General features: G+C 38.8%; 1 long non-coding RNA gene across 1 annotated transcript; it reads right to left on the bottom strand.

Moving 5' to 3' along the window:
- Window positions 1–2,208: 2,208 nt before the first annotated feature.
- Window positions 2,209–12,900, bottom strand: LOC106499739 (uncharacterized). Its single transcript, XR_001295244.2, has 4 exons — window positions 12,696–12,900; window positions 10,179–10,334; window positions 3,825–3,923; window positions 2,209–3,319 (listed from the first exon to the last, which is right to left on the bottom strand). It is a non-coding gene; the product is annotated as an uncharacterized lncRNA (long non-coding RNA).
- Between the last annotated feature and the right edge of the window lie 983 nt (window positions 12,901–13,883).

Raw genomic sequence — 13,883 nt, 5'->3', positions numbered from 1 at the left:
TGGTATGAATACTTACAAGGAATTAAAAATAATGTAAAAATTCACATTCACATTCCCTGAAATTCACATTTTATTCATTCCCTGAAATTCTGACTGGATGTCCAAAGCATAATTCTCCTTGATTATCACAGCTTCCGAACAGCATATTCTGTCGATACTGTGATGATCACCTCTACTTAGTAACTTGGTCACAAATTCATTTGCCATTCCAGTAAAGAATTTGTATGGCAGACATTTTCATTCATCTATTATTTCTGCTGTGTGGAAAGCACATGAAAATCCTGCTTACATCATCAAATGCTACACTTTTGAACTGTCACATACTTTAACAGTCTGAAACAAATGAGGAATTCACAAGCTAAGATCACTTGGTGTTGAATACTCCAATGGATGTTGTCCCTTATAGGCTATATTTTAACTATACCAAGCAAAGCAAATTAGAAGTTTGCAACTTACAAGATAGCTTCCTTACGGATTTGGGGGTAGCTAGTTCATTGCTGTTTTATTTATAAATTACATTATCTGTGGCAAAAGATGAAATAGTTTCCATCTTCCTAATCTACATAATTATTATCATTATAGCAGAAGTAGCAGGAAGACTACCTGATAGAATGGTACTTCTGATAAAACAAACATATCCATCTGTGAACAATGTTTGCTCAAAAAAAAAAAAGCAAATATTGCATCAAATACAGCTCTGTTTCAATTTGTCAACTTGTAAGAGTTTCTTTCGTCTGGCTATATGAGACAGCTAAGAATGTAAATTTTGCGGGCAACGATAAAGTTAGTAGTGCCTAGGAGCTTAGCACATTCGAAAATGCAAACATACATTTGGATGGTTCAATTTTCTAAACCTGTATCAAATTTAGGACAGTCTATTTTAGGAATATGTGTTTTTCCAACAAGCTAAAATAGATTAGAAGCATCATTTTCTTTTGTGTTTTTATTCTGAAATACATATAATATTTCATTTTCAAAAACATCTCAATCAATCTTCCCTATATCTTTGATTCAATCATCTTTTAAAAAAATCTGTATGATTGTTCAACTGCCAGGCTTTAAGTAACGGTACCTTAAGAAAAGCATACAAGTTACTCTTACCTTTTGCCCTCTATATATCCACTAGCTTCCAGAATTCTGTGAGTTTCTGTAGTCTCTTTTGATGGGCTGGACTATTTCTGGCAGGACTCATACTTTAATATATATATTCTTCATGAACCTAAGGTACATCTTCAGTTATAGGTAAATCAAAGTTGGTTTTATTCCAAACATGCCTTCTGTACACAGAAAGATTTGAAAACCACCCACTTATGACATACAGGTTACTAAGATTCAAATTCTTTAAAAATCCACAGCTATATTAAGAATGTAGCATAATAGGATATTAATTCAGTTTGGAACACCCATTGCACTGGCAAGCTATCTGCAAGAGTTTGGAATAATTACAATTGTTGTATGGCTGAAAACTTTCACTTTTCAAATCTCAGCCTGCAAAGACAGAAAACTCTGTTTTATCACTTTCTGCTAATGGAAACTTGTCATTTGTCTAGCCTACAGATATATGAAAATGAAAAATAAGAAAGACCTTTTGACCTAAATGACTGCATCGCCATCGCTGGCAATCAGCTACTGAGGGAGCTTTCCTGGATGGTGCCATGGGCTTCTTGATTTTTCCTCAGCACGCTTAGGTGTTATAATAATGTATTAGTGTCTTCATTGTATCACATTCAGACCTAATGAAAGTCAACGGTTCGCTCTTTATCTGCAGTGTCCTCAGTAGGAATGCATGTGAGATATTAAAATTTCAGCTGGGAGAACACCTGCTGATGTTATGTTCCATATCAGTCTGACAAAAATATCACAAAATATTTCCAAACAATAGTCTTGATTTTTTTTAATGGCTTTGTCCATGTCGAGGCTTCTCTATCTTCTGTAAATATCCTTAAAAAGACTTATTGTCAGGAACCGTAACAGAAAATGTAAAATTTAAATTAATTGCAGAAATGTAGTTCTAGGCACTTGCAAAGAACAGGCACCTAAGGCATAGGTTCTAATCAAAGAAAGACACACTTGTCACATTTATCTACTTACCCACTGTCATCCAGCATAGTCACAATGAACCTACCATATGTATCATACATATCCAAAATTATTTACATATTTTTCAGTAAATAATACCATATAATGGATAAATGAGAACACTTCAGGATTTATTTGAGATAATTCATAGTCTGAAAAGGCATTTCAATCTTACAACAGATTATTGATTGCTGATTCTACACTCAGCTACAGTTATAAAGATGGCACTTTATGCTTTTTATATCAATTGTTCACATAATCATTCTTCTCCCTTTTTATATCTAAATGTATTGGAGTTTATCTGAATAGGGAAAATATTTATTATGGAGACATACCTAATGCAAACATCAATTTTACAGTGTAAGGAGAGCAAATCGACATTGAACTTACATATGGAAATATTGAAGGAAGAGGAGATTCTCACTGAATATTTTTATATGCACGTTTAGAGCTTATCTCCTACTTCACCACTCTATAGTATTACTTTAACTATTACCTTTCTAAAATGTCCAGTAGCTCATTCAAAGTACTTCCTGAAAAATGAAGCTGTGATTGTCATTACACATTACAATTAGAAAGTTTTCTGTCATTCTAATTACCTATATCTTTTGCTTACTGTTACTAATTCTTCCATACTATGTATTTTATGTCATATACTATGTATCTTATCTGCAGTCCCAATTTAGATACCTGTATATCATATATAACATACTTCATATAGTGTATTCTATATATTTGAGTATTATATTGTGTGTGTATATATATATATTTATATATGTACATTTATACTCAATGTGTAAAATGCATGTGCCTATATGCATGTGAATGGACTATACCTACACACACAATATATACACGGCCTTATGCAAAGTGAGTGCATAGCTTTTGGACTCCATTTAGCTTCATCTTTCTACTCAGCTTTCCATCTCCATTGTCCATTTTCTCCCATCTTCTGTTCTCAGTTAATGTCCCAACATTTTTTTTGTAGCGTGACTGATACAGAAGAAAGTAAGACTGGTTCCCTTTAGCCGGTTTCCATGAACCAAAAGGAACTTTTAATAATGTCTCGGTTAAGAAGAGGAGTTTGGTTCACTCCAAGTCCTTTCCCATAATAGCCAACTCCTCGGAAGAAGATGCTGTTCTGGATGAGCATTTGGAAGGGCAGTGGAGCACAGTCATCCAAAATTTTCTGAGAAGCCTTGTAGTGCACTATGGTTGTATTTTCCCACCATATTCCTTACTGTAAAGAAACAGACTCCAAAACAATGTAAGGGCACATTAAATCTTTTGACACTTATAATACAGCTTGCTGTAATAATACCTTCATTTTCAAGATTTCCTGAAATACTGACAAGTTTTGCTGCAAGTTTTGCTGCAACTGTTTCAGTATCCTTTGTGCTGCCCTGTCCTTAAGCTTTCAGTGTCTTCAAATGAAGTTTGGTTAGAATGGCCATACTGATCCTTCTCTAATTTGCTTCTTCTCATTATATGTCTCATACATTTATTATCATTCAAACTGTACTTAGAGACTGTAGAAGGATTATGAAATTCACGTTTCTCTTGATGTGCATATTTCTACTATTAAGCTATTCTAAACCGTGCTTAAAAATAGCTCTCAACAATAGGTGTGTAAGAATCCAAATACAATCATTTTGCAATAGCCGCTCTGAGGTTATATACAAAAATACCCTCTCTATATATTCATATGCACAGCATATGCAGCACATAAAATGTTGGAGAAATACCTGTTCCATTCAAGTCAAGATAAAACTCTCAAGGATTTCAGTAGGTCCATGATTCTGCTCCATGGATCTCTATCTACCTCTTCATAGGAAAATGACCATCTTAAAAAAAACAAACAAACAAGAAAGAGGCAGTATTGGAGGATATTCTTAAACTGAACAACAACCACTTAATTAGGCATTTCCAATTTTTCAGCTATAAAACATAAAGCACTGAAAACACAACTGAAAAATAAAAAGTCTTCAAAAAGTAAGCAATTTTTCTGTAATAGCCTGTGTCAATCAGCTTCACAAAGTGGCAGCTTCCCTCCACCTAACAACACATTCCACATATTTAAGCCTGTTTAACACAGAAAACAAAATTGTAGCTGCTGCACCGCTACCAAATGGGTGAGACTGCAAGTGGAAGCAAGGCACAGTCCTGTAGGGAAAATGCTCTGAAGAAATGCAGAGAAGTAGAAGAGAGGTGAGTGAAGTCTATAGGCATGAAAGACATGTAAGAAATAGACTGCAAAAGAGGGAAAATGCTGGGTTTTTTTCAAAGTTGAAGACACTGAATTTGAACAAACACATTAATTCTGAACAGGTAAAAGTGCAACTTGGCCACATGTGACTCAATAGTAAAAAAGTACTGAAAGTGAAAAGCAGATACTTTTAGAAAAATATAGTCCTTCTGGGAGGGAGGAATATTAGGAGAGAAAGAGAAAAAAATGAAGTTAATAGATAAACACAGCTAAAAAGAAATTCCAAAGTTAAGAATTTCAGAGTGTTTTAAATTAACTTGAAAAGGTTGATCAAAACATATCTATAACACAGATAAATACCTTCGCTTTAAATACAGCCAGCTTGAAAGAGACAGTGAGGGCTGAGAGACAAAGGATAAGAAACTGAAGATTTATTAAATTTATTGTTTTGCTCCCCTTTTTGTTGAGTTGGGGTAAAGATGAAATGTACCAGGAACCATATTTCTTCACGTGATAAAGCTGAAATTTGGAAAGGTTTCAGGTAGATCTATGCATCTGTGCATTTTAGTTGAAATGTGTAAGAAGAGAATGACAATTCATTTTGCTTAGCAGACTTTTCAAACTTCATTTGCTTTGCTACTTTTCAAAATACATAATTAAAAAAACCATTCTGATGATGTTTAAATTGTATTTAATTTGCTTTTCCCAATTCTTTATTCTCAAGGTCATTTACACTCACAGACATAGACATACACACACACATTCTGTTGCTTAAAGCTAATTTACTTTTGTTGATTATTCAGCAGTGGAAGTCATATACTTCTCCCAGTGGTATCATTTCCATGAATTAATATCACTGTTCACTGTTATTTTTATTGGAAAAAATGACTTTCAACTATTATGTCTCTGCTGGAGAAATCATATGATATCTTAGGTTATCTCATTCATGCCACATCTCAAAAATAACTTGAGTACTAACCTTAATTGGATGAATATTGTAGGATATAATAAGAGAACATAATGAAACACTTTATTTCCTTAGACATTTCCCAATATGGGTTTAATTAAACTCCCTTTTTTGTTGTTAATTCTGATCAAGTTTTATGAATCAGTCTTAAAGCACAGTTGAAGAGGAGACATTTCTCTGCCCCAGAGGCCCAGGTCTGCGTTCATTGTGAGCGACACCAGAAATGTCAGCGCTTGGGGACAGAGGTGCTGGGCCCTGGCAGAGGATGGACACAGACAACCCTGGTGGGCTTTCCTGGGGGCTGGGTAACAAGGGTGCTGAGAGCTTCTTCCTGGTGGGATGCAGTGACGTGCTCCCAGCAGGCTGCCTGCTGCAAGGGTGACCATGACAAAAGCCAGACTAATGCAATCAACAGCCAGGGACAAAGCTAGGCAAGGCAGCTCTCCTCCTCAGCAAAATAAAAACAAGCATTTGTTTCTCACCTTACTCTACAGCTCTTCTTTTTATATAAAGCGATCACAAGTTTAAACACAGAGGAAAATTGAGCCCAAATCCAATAAAATTTGGAACTGCAGCCACCAGCAATACCAGGGGATTTCCACCCAATATATTTGCCAACAAATCAATAACAAGAGTAAATCCTTCTGCATTGTGGGCAATCAAATGCTCACTAACAGGTACTATCACCTAAATTAATATAATCCCCCAAGTGCTCTGTATGTGTCAAAGTTAATACCAAAGGAAGCTTATGCTTCGCATGTGATAAGCTGAAGGATATTTCTTAATAATGGTTTAAATAAAAGGAAATTATGTGGAGATTTTGAATTAAATGATCCTGAACTGACTTGGCTCCTCTGAAGTCCCTTCTTTCCCGAGATGTTATGTTTTCTTATCCCACAGAGCATGCTGGTCTGCCATATCAGTTACGCTAAGTCTGAAACGAATTCACTGTGCTCTTAATCCAGAGCTAGTCCAAAAAAGTTGCAGCTGCTTTCTTTTGTCATCATGTTTACATGTAAATTCTTTTCTGACCTGTGGAAATCATTCATTCCAGCATTTATTTCACAGCCAGTCAAATATGTAAACTTTCAACTCTGCAGAGTGGACTAACTATTGATATTTAGACCAAACACTTGCTTATCATTAATCATTTCTTGGCTGGACTGTGATTAAATAAGGAATAACATGGCAATTTAAATCTCGTCATTTGAAAGAGCCTGTTGGGGCCATGGCATGGTTTTGTTTTGCTCTAAGGGGAGCAGTTTTTGTTGATTTTTAAAATTTGCACATAGCTCCAACTCCAGAGTATGGCCAACCTTTCTATTTCTCCTGGGAAAATCATCTCTGGGGTGTCCGTCTCCTCCAGACTGGCGACTTGTCTCCCGTGAGAGGCCTGTGATGCAGACTCTTGTGCAAAATCAAAATACACATAACAAGTAAATAATAAAAAAGCAGTTAAAGCAATCCTGAACCTACTCCCTGGTGCCTCAGATCAGTTTAGGTGGGTGAATTTGCCTCAACCTTTTCTGATTAACTTTTGCTATCAATTAATGACTGGTTTGGAGGACATACCTTTTCAGGAAGAAGAGCATTGTGGTTAAGACACTTGCTGGGTTTCAGAAAATTCAATTAGTAGTTCACTTGCAGACTTACCTGGGGGAGGGCGGGGGGCAGGGGGGGGAGAAAGATTTCTCTTTGCTTTACTTATCCATAAGTAAGGAGGTTAAAAAGGTATCCTCCTATATCACTTAGCAAAATACACAGCTAAATCCACATCTGAGCTACCACAGTGCTAGCGTGAGGTAGCTGCATAAGTTAGAAGGGAAGTTAAGAGCAAGCGGCATTCATCCCACACTACGCAGGGAAGGAGATTTGAGGCTGTTCTGAGCTACGCATGATTAAAAGGCTCCCACACGCCTGGCACAGTCCATTTGGGAGCTCTGACATGCTGCGGTTTCTTTTTTGACTACACTCTGGCAGGTAGTAATTAGGTCAAATACTGCTCATTTGCACTTTTTTGAGGTGTCCTCATCTTCCTTCTCAAAACTGATCCAAGGTGTCTAGCTTGATCTTTGAAACCCGGGGTTCCCTCCTCATACTCTAAACATTCCTCAGTTGGGGGCTCAGATGAAGAGCAGGGCCGAGCAGTCACAGGAGCACCCACTGTAGGAAAAAACAGAGAGTTTCCCCCATAGGGAGGAAGCCGGAGGCTGGAGGCCAGGCTGCCCTGGCAGCAGTACGGGGGGAGACAGGGCGAGCCAGGCGGCAGCGCTGTGAGCACATTTGAGGTAGAGGACAGTAAAATCAACAGGCTTCTAGAGACATTCGGGGGAAGTGGCATTTGTCACTGGCAAAACTTTCCACTGAAAGCCTTGCTATACCACTCTGCTTAAAACTCTTCTCATGTGAGTCTGAGAGGTGCAATCATCGATTTTCTTAAACAGGAAACATTTATTAATGAAAGTGCTCTACATATTGGGAACAAATAATCAGGCTTCCTGATTTCCAGTTTGATTTCTAGATTTGTCTTTCTTGTTTATGAGCAACCACACTGTGCCTGGAACTTGGTAAAAGTCTCAGAAAAATTTCGTGGTTGAATTTCATGGTAGTGCAAGTAAATACGTCGTTCCCGCTCCCATCTGACATTGCACATAATGTGACAATGCTAAAGCCTTTGATTTCCTTCCCTTGGCCCCTTACAATATCTTTCTGACATTTTCCTGACCCTATTTCCTGCAATAAAACCTCAAAGGCAGGCCTTTTATAGCATCATCCACTGCTGAATTGAAGTTTCATGTATTTTGGGAGCAAGTCGCTCAGGGCAGAGGGACTTGCATATTTCAGGTCACCCAGTCTGAAATCAGGGTCCTACGAGGGAACATGTAGGATTTTGCAGAGGAGTGTGGAAAACTGGCAATGTGCTAACTGTGATTGAATAAGTTAAGTGACAGAAAGCAATGAAACACGATACACTGCAGTTTGCCAGAAGCAGTATTCTTTTCCTAACTAGGTGTTATTGTTCTGATGGTAATGAGCAAGATCAGTATTTTGTAATTAGCAGAAGGGAATTTGAGATGCCAGACTGATGAGTCACAATTTCAGAGAGTGGGCGTTTGAAGGTTATTTGTGATATATAGCAATAACAAGTTGCATTTCACAAAATGATTTGTGCTTAATAATGGCACTCTAAAATTGGTATGGTGTAGATGTGTTTACTGAGCAGTGCGTTAACAAATTGAAAGGTGTTTCCTGGATATAGTCAGGAAAGATGGTATGGAAAAGAGCTGCTCCTTTGCAGTAACACTTTTCAAAGGTAGAAAAAGTAAATTCTGGTTGCAGGATGCAAGAGGAATAAGATGATGTTTTATACATCTACACATATATACAGAAATACATACATATAAATACATACATACGTATATATATTTATACACATACACACACACACACCAGTGAGGACAAGTTGTTCCAGAGAGAAAAAGAAGTCGTTATTAAAGGAAGAAGATGAAAAATTTGATCATGCTAATTCCAAACAGACTGCTGGCAAGAGAGTCTCTAGCTTTATGAGGGAGAAAGCAAAATGGCTAATTAAGGAAGGATGAAGACTTGACATCTGATTCTGATCCTCCTTAATGCATGACTCATCAACACTGATATGCTTCAAGGTAACATACTGATTTACACCCCTGTTCAGATGGTCAAAAAATCTAATGCCTAGGTGACTGATAAAAAGCTAGTCAAGAAATGCAAGGAGAACTTTAATACAGGCCTATTGGCACTTGTGAATGAGGTACACCACAGAGTTCATGCTAATTACTTTATGGGATTAACCAAAGAAATCTTCTGAATATATTTTACAATCTGGTCCTGCAAGAGTTATCTATATGCCTAGTTTAAAAAATATGAGCAGTCTCCTTTGCATCATTAGAATTCACGTACTTAAAATTAGCCATGTGAGTAATTCTTTTTCTTTGTAGTCTAGGGCTTTTGGAGAACTAATGAGACACCAGATGGCTGGATGACACTGAACTTTAGAAGATGAATAAAGAGTAATCGTGGAAATTATCATCTGGTAAATCACATTACAATCCCTAGGAAAATAATGGAAGTGAGATGAGATAAAAAAAAAGAAAGAAAAAAAGGAAAGTAAGCAGCTGACAGCAGAAACATGAGCAATAAACACCAATGAGTGAAATTATGATCCTAGACATACGTGCTGGAACACAGGGCGACTACAGCGGGGGTCGCAAATTTGTAACAGAGAGCAATTTTGGATCTTGTATCCAGCATCAGATGCAATACCTCAGAAATCATACTTGAAAAATTAATCTCAGCTGGTTTGGAAATGAGCACTATCTCATGGATTTAAAATTGGCTGACAAGCTATAAATGAAGGGTAGTGATAGATGGTGAGATATTGAGCTTAGGGGAAAAAAGCAATGCAAATGTTTAAGCACCAGAGCAATTTGACTGATGAGGAACATTTATGAGAATTATGTAATGTAGCTGAATATTGACAGAGGGTGGTGTGATAACTATCACCATGCTGAGAGAGGAACTTAGGAGACAGGCCTGAGAGATACAACTAGAAATAATGGAATATTACAAAAGCAAATTGAGCATGAAGGAAAATGTCCTAACTAGGAATCATTTTTAATTAGGAACAGTCTCCTGAAAGAAGAATTGCATGATCTATACAGAACATTTAAAATTTTTAGATGCCAAGAAACTTTGCAGATGAACTCCCTTTTACAGGTGGGGAAAACTGAGGCAGAGAAGCTTCATCCCTGTCATGACATGGCATGCCTGCAGTTTTACTCCATCATTCTGTAGCTCAGTGGCTACAATAAAAATGTCTGGTCAATTTTTGTGTCTGAGCATTAAATCAATCTCTGTTCTAGAATCAGAAATTCTTCATCTGCTTACTTCCACTGTGCTGCTGGTCATTGCTACCACGCGAACAAGTGCAGAAACTGAGCTTTGTGCGGTGCACTGGCAATGTATCCCTGTATTGCCATCCACCATTTTCTGCCCTTCTGTAGCAAAACCAGGCTGGCTGCGCCGCAAAGGGACCCTCTGTACCTGCAGAGGGAAGCAGTAGGATTTAACTCAGTAAAGCAGATCAAACAGAGGGTAAGTGTGCATTGATTAGCTATGTCATCACATGATAAATGCATTCACCCTTTCACTTGTTCCTTAATCCTCATTGATAAATAATTGCCCTCTACATCCTCTGCCTTCTCATTCTTCATATTACTGTGTTGCTGGCTTAAAAACACTAACGCTGAACCAAGAAACTGCTGTTATTAAAGCTCCCATAAAGCCTTTGATGCATACTGTTGTGTTGCAAATGAGTGCAGTAAAATAGCTTTGATTTCTGATGTTCCCACCTGATCATCTATCAAGGCCTTCATAACCTAAGGACTTTTCCAAACATAACAGGTAGCTGTGATTCAAACCTACAAGTGCTGTCAAGGTGATGCTGTCTGGTCAAAGCAGGAGTCACAACTACTTTTACTGTTTTAAAATCTGGGGTGAAAACAAATCAATAAACTGACTGAGGCTATTTCTGAGAAAGAAGAAAGAAAGAAGGGAAGAAAAAAAAAAGTACAGAGGTGAAGATTTCACAAGGTAGATTAGTAACAACTACAAGGCTGCCTCTAGCTATTTTTTATCCTCAGCAGCTCTTCCTGAATCGTGTTAAGTAATACTGAAGCACCATTTATTGATTCGCCCATTTTTCTGCTTTGCCATTATAAGAAAAGTTCATACGGATTTAAAATAAGAACAATAAGATCACGAGTTACACTTCCCACTGTAACGCTAACTGAACCTGTTTTCTTACCATGTTCCAAAAAGTAAGTAATTCCAAGGAGCCAATCGGTCAGAAAAGTGACAGGAAGACAACAGTGCATTTGAAGAATTATTTTAACTGGCCAAAAATCAAATCCTAGTGATCTAGCATAAAAGTTGGTCATTCTGTTTTTTCCTTATGGCATGCCCATGCATTTGCATGGATTTGGAGGACCCAGGAGTCTATCTATTATTACAAACTGGTATTTAGTTTTAGGAGTGTACTAATGCTGCCAGAAGACTTATTGTTCAGGTTCTGAATCCAAATGCAAATAGATCTAAATAACCAGCATACATGAAAGCCTTCAAATAATGTCTCCAGAAGGCTGGATATTTCACTGGAGAGAAGTAAAATTATATTTCCCGTTATCCATGTATCCCTAACAACTTTCATAGCTGTAATAGTTTTCAAGCATGAAATCTGAGTTGTTTACTCTCAAAATCTGTATAAGCATCAGCCACTCTTAACAAGCATTTATTCACAAATAGTTTGCACAAGCAATGTGAACATCCAGTCACCTCAAATCCATAAAGAGCTTGGATCATCAAACTCAGCCCAATCTCCAGCTATCTGCGGGTTTCTTTCACTCTGCTACTGCTTTGCTACTTGACTGGGCAGAACATGGGCCAGGGTCAGACGATAATTTCTTACTGTCCAAGAGAAAAACGGCTGGGGGTGGAGTTGGCACTCTCCCAGGCCATCAATCCCTCCGGGTGCCTCTGGGTTAGGAGGAGCCAGCCTAGGTCTTGCAACTGCAGTGCAAAGCCTGCGTGCCAACCCCGGATTTTCTCATCTGAGAAACACCACGCAGCACAGAAGGGCAGTTTTTCTGTGAGCTGTGCCTTCATAATGTCCCACAAAATGTGTGTTAATGAAGTATTTTCTCCTCACAGTTTCATCCATCCTAATGCATTTCTATTATTCATTTTACTTTTGGGCCTCCTACTCTTCTTTGCTTGCTGTTCTGTTCCCTCCCCCTTTTTAATGAATTTCTTGCAGCCGCTCAGAGTACGCTATCTTGCATAAAGTGAGACAGGAGCAGTCCAGTAAGCCAGCCCCACACGGTGGCCCCTGCCGTACACCAAGGTTTTGCCAGGCGCCTGACTGCAAGCCTTCTGAACTCGAGAGCAATTTTTCTGACAGCTCTGTCCTGTAGCGCAAATCAATCACTTGTCGTCCTTTGAGCCTGCCTGGACACTTGGGATTGCAAAGACAGAGTCCTCTGCTTATATTTAAGGGGCTACACTGAGACGAAGGCAGGCAGAGTGGCCACCAGCGCGCCGTGCACTGGAGCCCAGCAGGATATGCAATAATGACCTGTCAGGGAAGCAGGCTGTGTGCCATCACACTGTGAAATACCCTGGGGGACTTGCTTTATGAATTCAGCGTGCCTCCAGGCCAGAGTGAAGTCACACATCATTTAAATATTGTTTCATGCTTTCCTTTTAGGGTGCCTCATGCCTTTCTTTGGTCTGTTCTAATCTGTATTTCTAAAAATCAGAAAAATAAAAAGGAAGCCCTGAAAAGACCGTCCCAACCTTCCCACAAAAGCTGTGTCTTGGAGGTTTCAGATTTGTTCACACACACACCTTTTATCTCAGCAGGAGTTTGAAAAGGCAGCCAGAAAAAATGTTTTGCTAACTATTATTTGATCATTTTAAACAGGAATTGATTGCTTTGTTTTCTTATCTTCACAATTTGGCAGCCGTTTTCCAGCAAGAGGTGTGCGTTGATGTGGGACTCAGGAGCAGCTTGCTAATAGTCCTGCAGAAGAAAGGAAATTTAATTTCACATCCTTCGTGTAAAAGGAGGGTGCACAATGCAAGGACAGTGAAGCCTTCACGGGAGGTAACAATAAACCCGGACTGCCATGCCTTTGTTTGCTGATTTTATTTTTTCCTTGAACAAACACGCTAGCTCTGCCATTTTGGTGATCTTGCTTCTACAAGACAAGCATCCTTCTTTTTTCTTGCGGTACTGATGTTTATTCCCATGTACAATACAGACTGCCCAAGTGCTGCCTCCCCGGGTTGCTAATGGTCCCTGTCCCTCGGCCCCCTCCCAGGCCCGGGTCTGCGCCGGGAGCAGCCGGCCGGGCTGGCGAGGTGCAGGAGCGCCCTGCCCAGCTGCAGCCTCCAGCTGGGGGCTTCTGCTCGCCGCTGGGGCCCTGCGAGATTTTAGGGCTCCACAGATAAACTACATGCTTTGCCACGGTCATATGGAAAGGGACCAAGCAGGTTCTCCTGACTTTTGGGAATGTAGTAACTACAAGTAAGAGCCTGCTTCCATGTAGAAAGTTTGGGCTTACACTAGGAAGGGATTTTCATTTTCTAAACATCACTGTAATTTCTTCCTTTGTCCAGAAGACATTACTTTTCCTTGTGCCCCCAGCCCCTACTAGAAAAGAGTGCTTAAATATACTGGGGGAGGGGGGTGTCACAAATAATAAACTACAAAAAAAATCTCTCTGCATATGAAAGTGCTATGAATGACTCACAGAGACATGAGTCATATGGAAAAAAATACAGTTTAGATATCTGTATAGGCCTGTGTGCAGGGCTTAAAATGGTCTTAATTTCCATGAAATATAAAATAGAAGTGTGGGCATGCACTTCATTTTCTCAGCAAGCTATCACTGATAACAGCAATTCATAAGCTTCGTCACTTGGAGCTATACATTGTTCTACTCACTTGAGAGCTAAAAACGGTGTCATAGACTAGAGCCACCTCTACCAGAAGACTTTCCACTCTTTTTTTTCCTTGCATCATTAGAGACA

Source organism: Apteryx mantelli, chromosome 8, assembly GCF_036417845.1.
Source record: "Apteryx mantelli isolate bAptMan1 chromosome 8, bAptMan1.hap1, whole genome shotgun sequence".
Lineage (NCBI taxonomy): Eukaryota > Metazoa > Chordata > Aves > Apterygiformes > Apterygidae > Apteryx > Apteryx mantelli.
Note: the sequence above shows the minus strand (reverse complement) of the source record. Positions and strands in the feature narration are given on the sequence as shown.